This window comes from Manis pentadactyla, chromosome 12, assembly GCF_030020395.1.
Source record: "Manis pentadactyla isolate mManPen7 chromosome 12, mManPen7.hap1, whole genome shotgun sequence".
NCBI classification, from domain to species: domain Eukaryota; kingdom Metazoa; phylum Chordata; class Mammalia; order Pholidota; family Manidae; genus Manis; species Manis pentadactyla.
Window position 1 is genome coordinate 93,417,309 of NC_080030.1, and position 12,877 is coordinate 93,430,185.

Sequence of the window (12,877 nt, forward strand, 5' to 3'; positions counted from 1 at the left end):
GGTGGCACCTTTGCCATTAACTCCCTGTGTGACTTAGGTTTAAGTGACTTACTCTTCCTAGGCCTTGGTTTTACCCTAAATGTTCTGATTCTTTATCTGTCTCCCAGGGTCAATCAAAACTCTGAACACTGGAAGTGCCTTATTCATCTTTGTATCTCACACACCACTCACATACAATAAATGTTCAAACCTTCCAGGTATTTAGATGACTGAGAAAACCAGGAACAATATACTTAATTAAATCACTTATGCAAATTATAAAAGAGATATATTTGTATGGAAATTTTTGCACTATCTGATTTCTCTATATACTTATAAAGTGTGTAAGAGCAAAGATGAATTAAGAGGCCTAATTCTCCTTGTTGAAAAATAAGGGAACAAACACCTCCTTTCCGCCTTTCAATTCTCTTTTCTTTTAGAATTTCTTTCTCTCTCCCCTTTTCAAATGTATGTAAGTCTTTTTAAGAAAGCCTCTTACCAGTTCCACAACTCAGGCATTTTTCCTCAAGTACCTGGGAGCCATCTCTTTGGATCAAAATCATCATTAAGGAAGATAATGTCCAATCGCTCAATTTCCAGGGAGGAGATGGGCCTAACTCATCACCTGACTACAAATTGCAAGACCTACCTTATGCAATGGATTATTTTCACTGGCCTATTGTTAAATTAGTTAAATAAGGAAGCCATTATACTGAGGCAGCTCTGATGTCTTGGTGGCCTTCCTAAGCACAGAATGTTAGGAAATCAAAATGCGAAAGATGGTCAGTCATTAACAGTCAACTAGGCTAAGCTGTAGGCAATCAAAGAATTTCCTTTCTTCGCTTCCACACTTTCTCAATATCTTCTCCCTGGCTCCTGTATGCATAGGGCTCCTAACCACTTCCAGTTTAGCAATGCCCAATTCTAATCGATTTTCACTCAAATAATCTCTTAAAGGTTTTAATATATCTCAGTTAATCTTTTCATGCTATAAAAAAGGTGAGATTTCTTTGCAATCTCTTTAGGGGATTGTCAGTGATGCACATTACGTTCTGTTTAATGCTATTCAATAATAAAATTGTTTTCTTTTTCTATTTTTGTGGAAAGGGTCTCTGGGTTGGGAGGAGATTTTGTTTTTTGTTATATTCCCCCCCCAAAAAAAAACTGATTTCACACATAAAACAAGCATAAAATAAACCAAAACACACTGAGAATTAGAAGAACCATAGCCACTCTCATAATTATTATGAGTAACTCCATTAAACATTGACTACTTCTTTTTTACTGTTTATTCAATACATGCCATGGAATTTTCTGTTACTCATATTGAATTGTAAATACCTGCAAGAGGTAGAAAAAACAAGGTCTCTAAGATTTTCTGGTTCCAACTGTTCCTAATTCTCACACACAATGTCATTTTACTCAGTCAACAAGTGTGCATTTAATCCTTTTTGGCAGACACATCGCTAGGTCTGGGGTATGTAAAGATGACTGACAGGAGCCCTGAACTTAAAAGATTTTCAATGTTATGATGAAGACAGACACTGATAGTGCCACAAAGGGCTGTAATAGGGATTCCTGGACAGGGTGCTATAAGAACACAAATAGGAAAGCTGTTAACTCCAGCAAGAAGGTAGGAAAAGCTTCTGGACATGGTAAGGTGTGAGCTCAGGCTGGAAAGTGGTATCATAGATTTTAGTTATTAAAGATTTAGAGAAACTTCAAAGAAATTACACACTAGATAGTATTTCTCCAGTATCTAGGGAAAGAACAAAGATACAGTAAGCCCTTCATAGAGACCCCTGTTGCTGAACCTGCACCCCTATCTCTCAATCACTGTCCTGTCTGCCCTGCACGGAGAGAGGCCCAGCACCTGGAAGCCAGTTTCAGGTTTCACCTGGGAAACCCCTAAGATTGCAGACCAATACATGTCTTACATTTGCCCTGGGCTAAGCTGTAGACTAGTAGTCTTCACAGGTTTTTTTGGGGGTTATCAACCCCTTTGAGAACCTACTGAAAGCTAGGGACTTCTTCCTCAGAAAAATGGACCAATTAATAAGTTTCTGCAAACAATTTCACAGGGTTCCATTTTCCAGGTTCATCCTTAAGCATTTGCCTTCGGGTTTGTCCCCATCATATTTTGAGTATCACCTTATTTCTTCATACAAGGTATTTCAGGATCATCTTTTTCCCTCCTGCCCCACTCTTGGATCATCCATATCTCTGAATAGTTCCTTTTAATGAGGAATAGTATTTACAGACCCAGATCTGGACACTATGAGTGCTCACTGTTATTCAGGCATCACTGTTCTAGGCCCTTTCAGAGAACAGAGCTGGGAAATATGAAAATACATAAAATATATAATATACATGTGTGTATACAGGCATATAGATTCAAATCATTCATGTTTATCTCATCGAATCCAAAACCTCAGGATTATTCTTTGCCCATCTGAATCATCCTTTGCTCATAGTAGGAACACTGGCTCCCACAATAATCGATATATTTCTCCCTTCCTCAGTTTTACAATACACATAATTTCAGAACTGCCACATTCATACCACTATAAACAACAAATTTCTGAAATGGAGACTAAGATTTGTTTGCAAGTTTATAGATTTTTTGTTTCTGTTTTTGATATATATATAGTCAAAGTACCGTGTTCCAAAATTCCAAGGATTAGCTTCTCCTTTTTTTCCTTTTCTAGGTTTTTTACGTTTGCCCTACCAGCATTGAAAGTGTAGTTAAGAACCTCTACACAGGAAGGTGTGATGGTGCAACTTGGATACACAAGTTTTCATGACAGAGCATGCAGGGATTGTTGTACGTCTGGCCATCATCACCACAGACGGGCTGTAAATTCTCTGGGCAAAGATAACCCAACCTGGGCAATATTCGGTATTGACTGCACATCTCAGAATCCTGAACAAGCAAATAGAAATCAGATCTGCTCGATGGCACTCAAGAGAGATGCGTTTGGGAAATAACCTTTTGATTTCCTCAATCACATTTGGTTAAAGGATTAGTAAAGAGTCCGTAACATAGTTTATATAGTGTCGCATGGATTTAATCTCCTGGATTTAGCTTTTACTTGTTTAAAACAAGGAAGAACAGAACAGTAAGAAAGCAGAAACCCTGCATGATACCGGGCAGAAATAAACTGCGGCATGCCCATAGGGAAAAACTATCATACAAAAAATTTCCTTTTTGTCTTTCTTAAATGAAGGAACTGGTTATTCACAATCCAGAAAAGACCCAGAGGTAAATACTAGTTAACATAGTTAACTGCATGGAGTTTTGAGTACCAGCTCTACCATGAACTGAATGAATGATTTACCTAACTTCCCTGAGCCTTAGTTTTCTCATCTAAAGAACATTAATGATAACAGATCTTGCCTCCTACTGTTTTATGGAATCAAATCAGATAATACACTTCACTGCATACATAACATCATATTTGGCACATACTAGATGCTCAGAATATGTTAGTTGTCCATGTGTTTCCTAAGGTAAAAAATGTAGAAGAAGGAACATATTTATTTACTCTTTATAGTTTTGAAGTGTGAATTCAATACTAATAATAACTGTATTAAATGAAAAATGTAGGACCAAAGGAAAAAAAAACAGGAGAAATGTTAAAAAGCGGGATTATGGAAGTCTTAAATTCAGTTATATCAGTAATTATAAATATGTATAAGACTAAGTACTCCAGTTTAAGAAAAAAGATTATCAGACTGGAAAAGCAAAAAGACTCAATTATATAATGTTTACAAGTACACTTTAAATATATCTTTGCATTTCAACCAATAGGTTGAAAGTAAAGGGACAGAAAATGTATACATGCAAACACTCATCATACAGAAGCTAGTATATCTATATTAATATGATATAAAACACAATGTGGGACAGCAAGTATTATCAGAGATAAAGAGGATTTCTAATAATAAAATAAGAGATTCAAGGGGCGGAAGATGGCGGCGTGAGTAGAGCAGCGGAAATCTCCTACCAAAACAACATATATCTATGAAAATATAACAAAGACAACCCTTCCTAGAATAAAGACCACCTAGAATAAAGACCTAGAATAAAGACCACAGGACAATATCCAGACCACATCAGCACCTGAGAGAACCCAGCGCCTCGCGAAGGGGGTAAGATACAAGCCCCGGCCCCGCGGGAGCCAAGCGCCCATCCCCCCAGCTCCCGGCGGGAGAAGAGCAGGCAGAGCGGGAGGGAGACGGAGCCCAGGACTGCCGAACACCCAGCCCCAGCCATCCGGGCCAGAGTGCAGGGCGCTTGATACTAGGAAAACAGGGCAGCAAGAACAGTGAGCAGGCACTGGAGGCTGGGCGACAGAGGACATAAGAAAAGCGCGCGACCATTTTTTTTTGCTTTTTTGCTGTTTTGTTTTGGCAAACGCTTTTTGGAAGTCTTAAAGGGATAGGGACCCCAATACTAGGGAAACAGGGCAGAAAGACCGGTGAGCAGAGGCCTGAGGCTGGCACCGGAGAATAAAGAAAAACGAACGACCACCTTCTTTTTTTTTAATTAAAAACTTTTTTTTTTTATTTTAAATTTTTTTTTTCTTTTTTTTTTTTTGGTGGGCGTTGTTTTGTTTTGGCGGGTGCTTTTTGGAAGTCTTAAAGGGGCAGAGCGGGTCACTTAATCCAGAGGTAGGGAATCCGGGGATCTCTGGGCACCCTAACCCCTGGGCTGCAGGGAGCAGGGAGGCCCCTTACGGAGATAAATAGCCTCCCAGCAGCTCCTGCTCCAACGCGACTCCACCATTTTGGAGTAGCTGCCCGAGCCAGGCCACGCCCAAAGCAACAGCGGAGATTAACTCCACAGCAGCTGGGCAGGAAGCAGAAACCCCGTCTGTGCGCAGCTGCGCAGCACAAGCCACTAGAGGTCGCTGTTCTCCAAGGAGAGGAGGGCCACAAACCAACAAGAAAGGAAGTCCTTCCAGCCGTCACTCGTCCCAGTTATGCAGACTATTCCTATCACCATGAAAAGGCAAAGCTACAGGCAGACAAAGATCACAGAGACAACACCAGAGAAGGAGACAGACCTAACCAGTCTCCCTGAAAAAGAATTCAAAATAAGAATCATAAACATGCTGACAGAGATGCAGAGAAATACGCAAGAGAAATGGGATGAACTCCGGAAGGAGATCAGAGATGCCAGAAAGGAGATCGCAGAAATGAAACAAACTCTGGAAGGGTTTATAAGCAGAATGGATAGAATGCAAGAGGCCATTGATGGAATTGAAATCAGAGAACAGGAACGCATACAAGCTGACATAGAGAGAGACAAAAGGATCTCCAGGAATGAAACAATATTAAGAGAACTGTGTGACCAATCCAAAAGGATCAATGTCCATATTATAGGGGTCCCAGAAGATGAAGGGAGAGGAAAAGAGATGGAAAGTATCTTAGAAGAAATAATTGCTGAAAACTTCCCCACACTGGGGGAGGAAGTAATCGAACAGACCACGGAAATACACAGAACCCACAACAGAAAGGATCCAAGAATGGCAACACCAAGACACATAATAATTAAAATGGCAAAGATCAAGGACAAGGAAAGAGTGTTAAAGGCAGCTAGAGAGAAAAAGGTCACCTATAAAGGGAAACCCATCAGGCTAACGTCAGATTTCTCAACAGAAACCCTACAGGCCAGAAGAGAATGGCATGATATATTTAATACAATGAAACAGAAGGGCCTTGAACCAAGGATACTGTATCCAGCACGACTATCATTCAAATATGACGGTGGGATTAAACAATTCCCAGACAAACAAAACCTGAGGGAATTTGCTTTCCACAAACCACCTCTACAGAACATCTTACAGGGACTGCTCTAGATGGGAGCACTCCTAGAAAGAGCACAGCACAAAACACCCAACATATGAAGAATCGAGGAGGAGGAACAAGAAGGGAGAGAAGAAAAGAATCTCCAGACAGTGTATATAACAGCTCAATAAACGAGCTAAGTTAGGCAGTAAGATACTAAAGAGGCTAACCTTGAACCTTTGGTAACCACGAATTTAAAGCCTGCAATGGCAATAAGTACATATCTTTCAATAGTCACCCTAAATGTTAATGGACTGAATGCACCAATCAAAAGACACAGAGTAACAGAATGGATAAAAAAGCAAGACCCATCTATATGCTGCTTACAAGAAACTCACCTCAAACCCAAAGACATGTACAGACTAAAAGTCAAGGGATGGAAAAACATATTTCAAGCAAACAACAGTGAGAAGAAAGCAGGGGTTGCAGAACTAATATCAGACAAAATAGACTTCAAAACAAAGAAAGTAACAAGAGATAAAGAAGGACACTACTTAATGATAAAGGGCTCAGTCAAACAAGAGGATATAACCATTATAAATATATATGCACCCAACACAGGAGCACCAGCATATGTGAAACAAATACTAACAGAACTAAAGGGGGAAATAGACTGCAATGCATTCATTCTAGGAGACTTCAACACACCACTCACCCCAAAGGATAGATCCACTGGGCAGAAAATAAGTAAGGACACGGAAGCACTGAACAACACAGTAGAGCAGATGGACCTAATAGACATCTATACAACTCTACATCCAAAAGCAGCGGGATATACATTCTTCTCAAGTGCACATGGAACATTCTCCAGAATAGACCACATACTAGGCCACAAAAAGAGCCTCAGAAAATTCCAAAAGATTGAAATCCTACCTACCAACTTTTCAGACCACAAAGGCATAAAACTAGAAATAAACTGTACAAAGAAAGCAAAGAGGCTCACAAACACATGGAGGCTTAACAACACGCTCCTAAATAATCAATGGATCAATGACCAAATCAAAATGGAGATCCAGCAATATATGGAAACAAATGACAACAACAACACTAAGCCCCAACTTCTGTGGGACGCAGCAAAAGCAGTCTTAAGAGGAAAGTATATAGCAATCCAAGCATATTTAAAAAAGGAAGAGCAATCCCAAATGAATGGTTTAATGTCACAATTATCGTAATTGGAAAAAGAAGAACAGATGAGGCCTAAGGTCAGCAGAAGGAGGGACATAATAAAGATCAGAGAAGAAATAAATAAAATTGAGAAGAATAAAACAATAGCAAAAATCAATGAAACCAAGAGCTGGTTCTTCGAGAAAATAAACAAAATAGATAAGCCTCTAGCCAGACTTATTAAGAAGAAAAGAGAGTCAACACAAATCAACAGTATCAGAAACGAGAAAGGAAAAATCATGACGGACCCCACGGAAATGCAAAGAATTATTAGAGAATACTATGAAAACCTATATGTTAACAACCTGGGAAACCTTGGAGAAATGGACAACTTCCTAGAAAAATATAACCTTCCAAGATTGACCCAGGAAGAAACAGAAAATCTAAACAGAACAATTACCAGCAACGAAATTGAAGCGGTAATCAAAAAACTACCAAAGAACAAAAGCCCCGGGCCAGATGGATTTACCTCGGAATTTTATCAGACATACAGGGAAGACATAATACCCATTCTCCTTAAAGTTTTCCAAAAAATAGAGGAGGAGGGGATACTCCCAAACTCATTCTATGAAGCTAACATCACCCTAATACCAAAACCAGGCAAAGACACCACCAAAAAAGAAAACTACAGACCAATATCCCTGATGAACGTAGATGCAAAAATACTCAACAAAATATTAGCAAACTGAATTCAAAAATACATCAAAAGGATCATACACCATGACTAAGTGGGATTCATCCCAGGGATGCAAGGATGGCACAACATTGAAAAGTCCATCAACATCATCCACCACATCAACAAAAAGAAAGACAAAAACCACATGATCATCTCCATAGATGCTGAAAAAGCATTTGACAAAGTTCAACATCCATTCATGTTAAAAACTCTCAGCAAAATGGGAATAGAGGGCAAGTACCTCAACATAATAAAGGCCATCTATGATAAACCCACAGCTAACATTATATTGAACAGCGAGAAGCTGAAAGCATTTCCTCTGAGATCGGGAACTAGACAGGGATGCCCACTCTCTCCACTGTTATTTAACATAGTACTGGAGGTCCTAGCCACGGCAATCAGACAAAATAAAGAAATACAAGGTATCCAGATTGGTAAAGAAGAAGTTAAACTGTCACTATTTGCAGATGACATGATATTGTACATAAAAAACCCTAAAGACTCCACCCCAAAACTACTAGAACTGATATCGGAATACAGCAAAGTTGCAGGATACAAAATCAACACACAGAAATCTGTGGCTTTCCTATATACTAACAATGAACCAACAGAAAGAGAAATCAGGAAAACAACTCCATTCACAATTGCATCAAAAAAAATAAAATACCTAGGAATAAAACTAACCAAAGAAGTGAAAGACTTATACTCTGAAAACTACAAGTCACTCTTAAGAGAAATTAAAGGGGACACTAACAGATGGAAACTCATCCCATGCTCGTGGCTAGGAAGAATTAATATCGTCAAAATGGCCATCCTGCCCAAAGCAATATACAGATTTGATGCAATCCCTATGAAACTACCAGCAACATTCTTCAATGAACTGGAACAAATAATTCAAAAATTCATATGGAAACACCAAAGACCGCGAATAGCCAAAGCATTCCTGAGAAAGAAGAATAAAGTAGGGGGGATCTCACTCCCCAACTTCAAGCTCTACTATAAAGCCATAGTAATCAAGACAATTTGGTACTGGCACAAGAACAGAGCCACAGACCAAGGGAACAGACTGGAGATTCCAGACATTAACCCAGACATATATGGTCAATTAATATTTGATAAAGGAGCCATGGACATACAATGGCGAAATGACAGTCTCTTCAACAGGTGGTGCTGGCAAAACTGGACAGCTACATGTAGGAGAATGAAACTGGACCATTGTCTAACCCCATATACAAAAGTAAACTCAAAATGGATCAAAGACCTGAATGTAAGCCATGAAACCATTAAACTCTTGGAAGAAAACTTAGGCAAAAACCTCTTAGACATAAACATGAGTGACCTGTTCTTGAACATATCTCCCCAGGCAAGGAAAACAACAGCAAAAATGAGTAAGTGGGACTATATTAAGCTGAAAAGCTTCTGTACAGCAAAAGACAACATCAATAGAACAAGAAGGATCCCTACAGTATGGGAGAATATATATGAAAATGACACATCCGACAAAGGCTTGACATCCAGAATATATAAGGAGCTCACACGCCTCAACAAACAAAAAACAAATAACCCAATTAAAAAATGGGCAGAGGAACTGAACAGACAGTTCTCCAAAAAAGAAATACAGATGGCCAACAGACACATGAAAAGATGCTCCACATTGCTAATTATCAGAGAAATGCAAATTAAAACTACAATGAGGTATCACCTCACACCAGTAAGGATGGCTGCCATCCACAAGACAAACAACAACAAATGTTGGCGAGACTGTGGAGAAAGGGGAACCCTCCTACACTGCTGGTGGGAATGTAAGTTAGTTCAACCATTGTGGAAAGCAGTATGGAGGTACATCAAAATGCTCAAAACAGACTTACCATTTGACCCAGGAATCCCACTCCTAGGAATTTACCTTAAGAACGCAGCAATCAAGCTTGAGAAAGACAGATGCACCCCTATGTTTATTGCAGCACTATTTACAATAGCCAAGAATTGGAAGCAACCTAAATGTCCATCAATAGATGAATGGATAAAGAAGATGTGGTACATATACACAATGGAATACTACTCAGCCATAAGAAAAGGGCAAATCCAACCATTTGCAGCAACATGGATGGAGCTGGAGGGTATTATGCTCAGTGAAACAAGCCAAGTGGAGAAAGAGAAATACCAAATGATTTCACTTATCTGTGGAATATAAGAACAAAGGAAAAACTGAAGGAACAAAACAGCAGCAGAATCACAGAACTCAAGAATGGACTAACAGGTACCAAAGGGAAAGGGACTGGGGAGGATGGGTGGGTAGGGAGGGATAAGGGGGGGAGACGTAGGAGGGTATTAAGATTAACATGCATGGGGGGGTAGGAGAAAAGGGAGGGCTGTACAACACAGAAAAGGCAAGTAGTGATTCTACAACATTTTGCTATGCTGAAGGACAGTGACTGTAAAGGGGTTTATAGGGGGACCTGGTATAGGGGAGAGCCTGGTAAACATAATATTCATCATGTAAGTGTAGATTAGTGATGTCAAAAATAAAGAAAAAAAAAAGGGCAGTTCCTGTGTGGTAACCTCCAACGAGTTCTACAAAAGGGTATAAAGGGCATATAAAAGTGTAGGCAAAGGGTCTGTTTGTGTTTATACAGAGGATCAAAGCCTAATTGGGCTACCCCGAAAATGAACTCAGATACGATATGTAAAAGAACTTCCAACATCTGCACTCTCTGGAAGACTCATGCCAGAAGATGATCATCAAAAAACCCCAACAAAGATCCACGTGCTGCTACAGCTGTAGATGCACTCATCCCACCAGTTCCTGGACTTGCCATGGGAATGAGGAAGGAGATATCTAAGCTGGCCTGTGCATACAGTAAAACAACAAATTTGACTGGATCTATACTGTTGGAACTCAACCAAGAATTTGGAGAAGTGCAAATTGTAGCGCTCCAAAGTCTTACAACTACAGACTATTTACTGTTAAAAGAACATATGGGATGTGAACAGTCCCCAGGAATGGGTTGTTTTAATTTGTGTGATTTCTCTCAGACTGTTCAAGTTCAGTTGGACAATATCCACCATATCATAGATAAGTTTTCACAAATGCCTAAGGTGCCTAACTGGTTTTCTTGGTTTCACTGGAGATGGCTGGTAATTACAGATATGCTTTGGTTATGTAACTATACTCCTATTATGTTAATGTGTGTGCGCAATTTAAGTAGTAGCTTAAAACCTATATATGCTGAAGTTACTCTACAAGAAGATATGTCAAAGAAATAATCTTCCCATGTTTTCTTCCGCCTGCTACTTCTATAGCTTTTCTTCTTCCTTCCTAATTACAACCCTTAAATAGAATTCGTGCCTCATATCAAATTTACCGAGTATCATAATTCTTCCAAGTGGTAAAGATACCTCAAGACAAATGCTGGGCATAGAAGCCACAGGGCATAAATATGCAAAGAAGTAAAAAGCTAACCTTTTCAAACAATAAGGCTTCCCTCTCACTTACCAACTTCACATTTCCCTGTATGGCCCCGGAAGATGACTGGTTAGCCAGAGACGGGTAAGATTCCTCAAGGGAGGAACAACCTAAGACAGGCACAGTCGCAGGGGGGCCATCAGGTGAGAAATTGGGGATCAACAGAGGTGAGGCTTAGAACCTCACCCCCCCTGTTCTGAGAGAAATCTTCTGCATACGTGGATGTTTTATGGCCCTTGTCTAGCTTGGATTAACATATAGTCTACAGGCACACACCTGATCATCTACATTTACTCTCTTACAATACTAAACTATGTTTTCTACCTTTATCTTGTATCTACCTACCACTTCAGCATTTTATTAAAAATAATAATAATAAAGAGAGAAATGTGGTATCCACATATAAATCAAGTATAAAAACCAAATGAGTATTCATATTTGAACTGACTGTTTATAGTTCATGATGCATGAGCAAAACCAAAAGTTTCTGTGATGACTGCCCTTGTACTGTTCACTATGTAACTTATTCATTATGTAAGAATTTGTTCTACATGTAAGAACTTGTTTGTTATGCCTCAGAAGATTGGAGACTGACGAAAATTAGGCTTGGGGTGGATTAATGATAGTGCATTGAGCATTGACTCCCCTATACAGAATTTTATTGTCATTAACAACCATTTGATCAATAAATATGAGAGATGCCCTCACAAAAAAACAAAAACAAAAACAAAAACAAAAAAAAAGGACAGACTTCCAATGTTAAAATAAATAAGTAACCGGGATGTAATGTATAGCCTAAGGAATATAGTCAAGATATTGTAACAGCTTGGTAGGGTGATAGCTGGAACTTATAATTATGTATATAAATGTTCCACCACTGTGTTGTACACTTGAAACTAATGTAATGTAATACTGTGCGTCAACTACCCTTCAATAAAAAATAATTATTTAAAAAAAAAAAATAAGAGATTCATTAATAATAATCCCAAACATGTATAAACCTAAGATGTAGTTTTAAAATATGAGGCAAAAATCGAGTGACTAAAAGCAGAAATATGCAAATTTGCAAATATAAATGGAAATATTAACATACTTCCTTCAGTAATTGAGAGCATAAAGAAAAAAATCAAGACCTCGAATATCTGAAAAACAAAACTAACCAGTTTGAACCTAAATGCTATTTATAGACCTCAGTAACCAGCAACTGCAGACTTCACATTCTTTTCAAGTGCACATGAAACTTACCAAAATAGACCATATCCTGAGCTGTTAGGCAAACGTCAATAAAGTTCAAAGAACTGAGCATCAAAATATAAGTTTTATGTTCACAGTGCAATCATACTACTAATAAATATGACAGCTTACAAAGTTTCTTGACATTCAGAAATAAGCAACACACTTCTGAATAACTCATGTCTCAAAGTGATCACCATGGACTGTAGAAATGTTTGGACTGAATGGTAGTAAACTATCAAATCACAGCAGCTAAGCAGCATTGAAGGGAAAGTTCTAACTACATAATAGGAAAAGAAGAAAGTGTTGTAAGTCAGTGATCTAAACTTCCATGTCCAGAAGCTAGCAAATAATAAGAAAATTAACCTCAAGAAAAAAAAGAGCAAAATAAATAATAAAGAAGGGAATGCAAAAATGGATGGCTGAATGGATCCAAGTGAATAAGGAATGCGGCCCTCCTCTCCCCCTTCAAGAGAGCTCAGCTCAAAACCAGACTCACATCGGGAGGC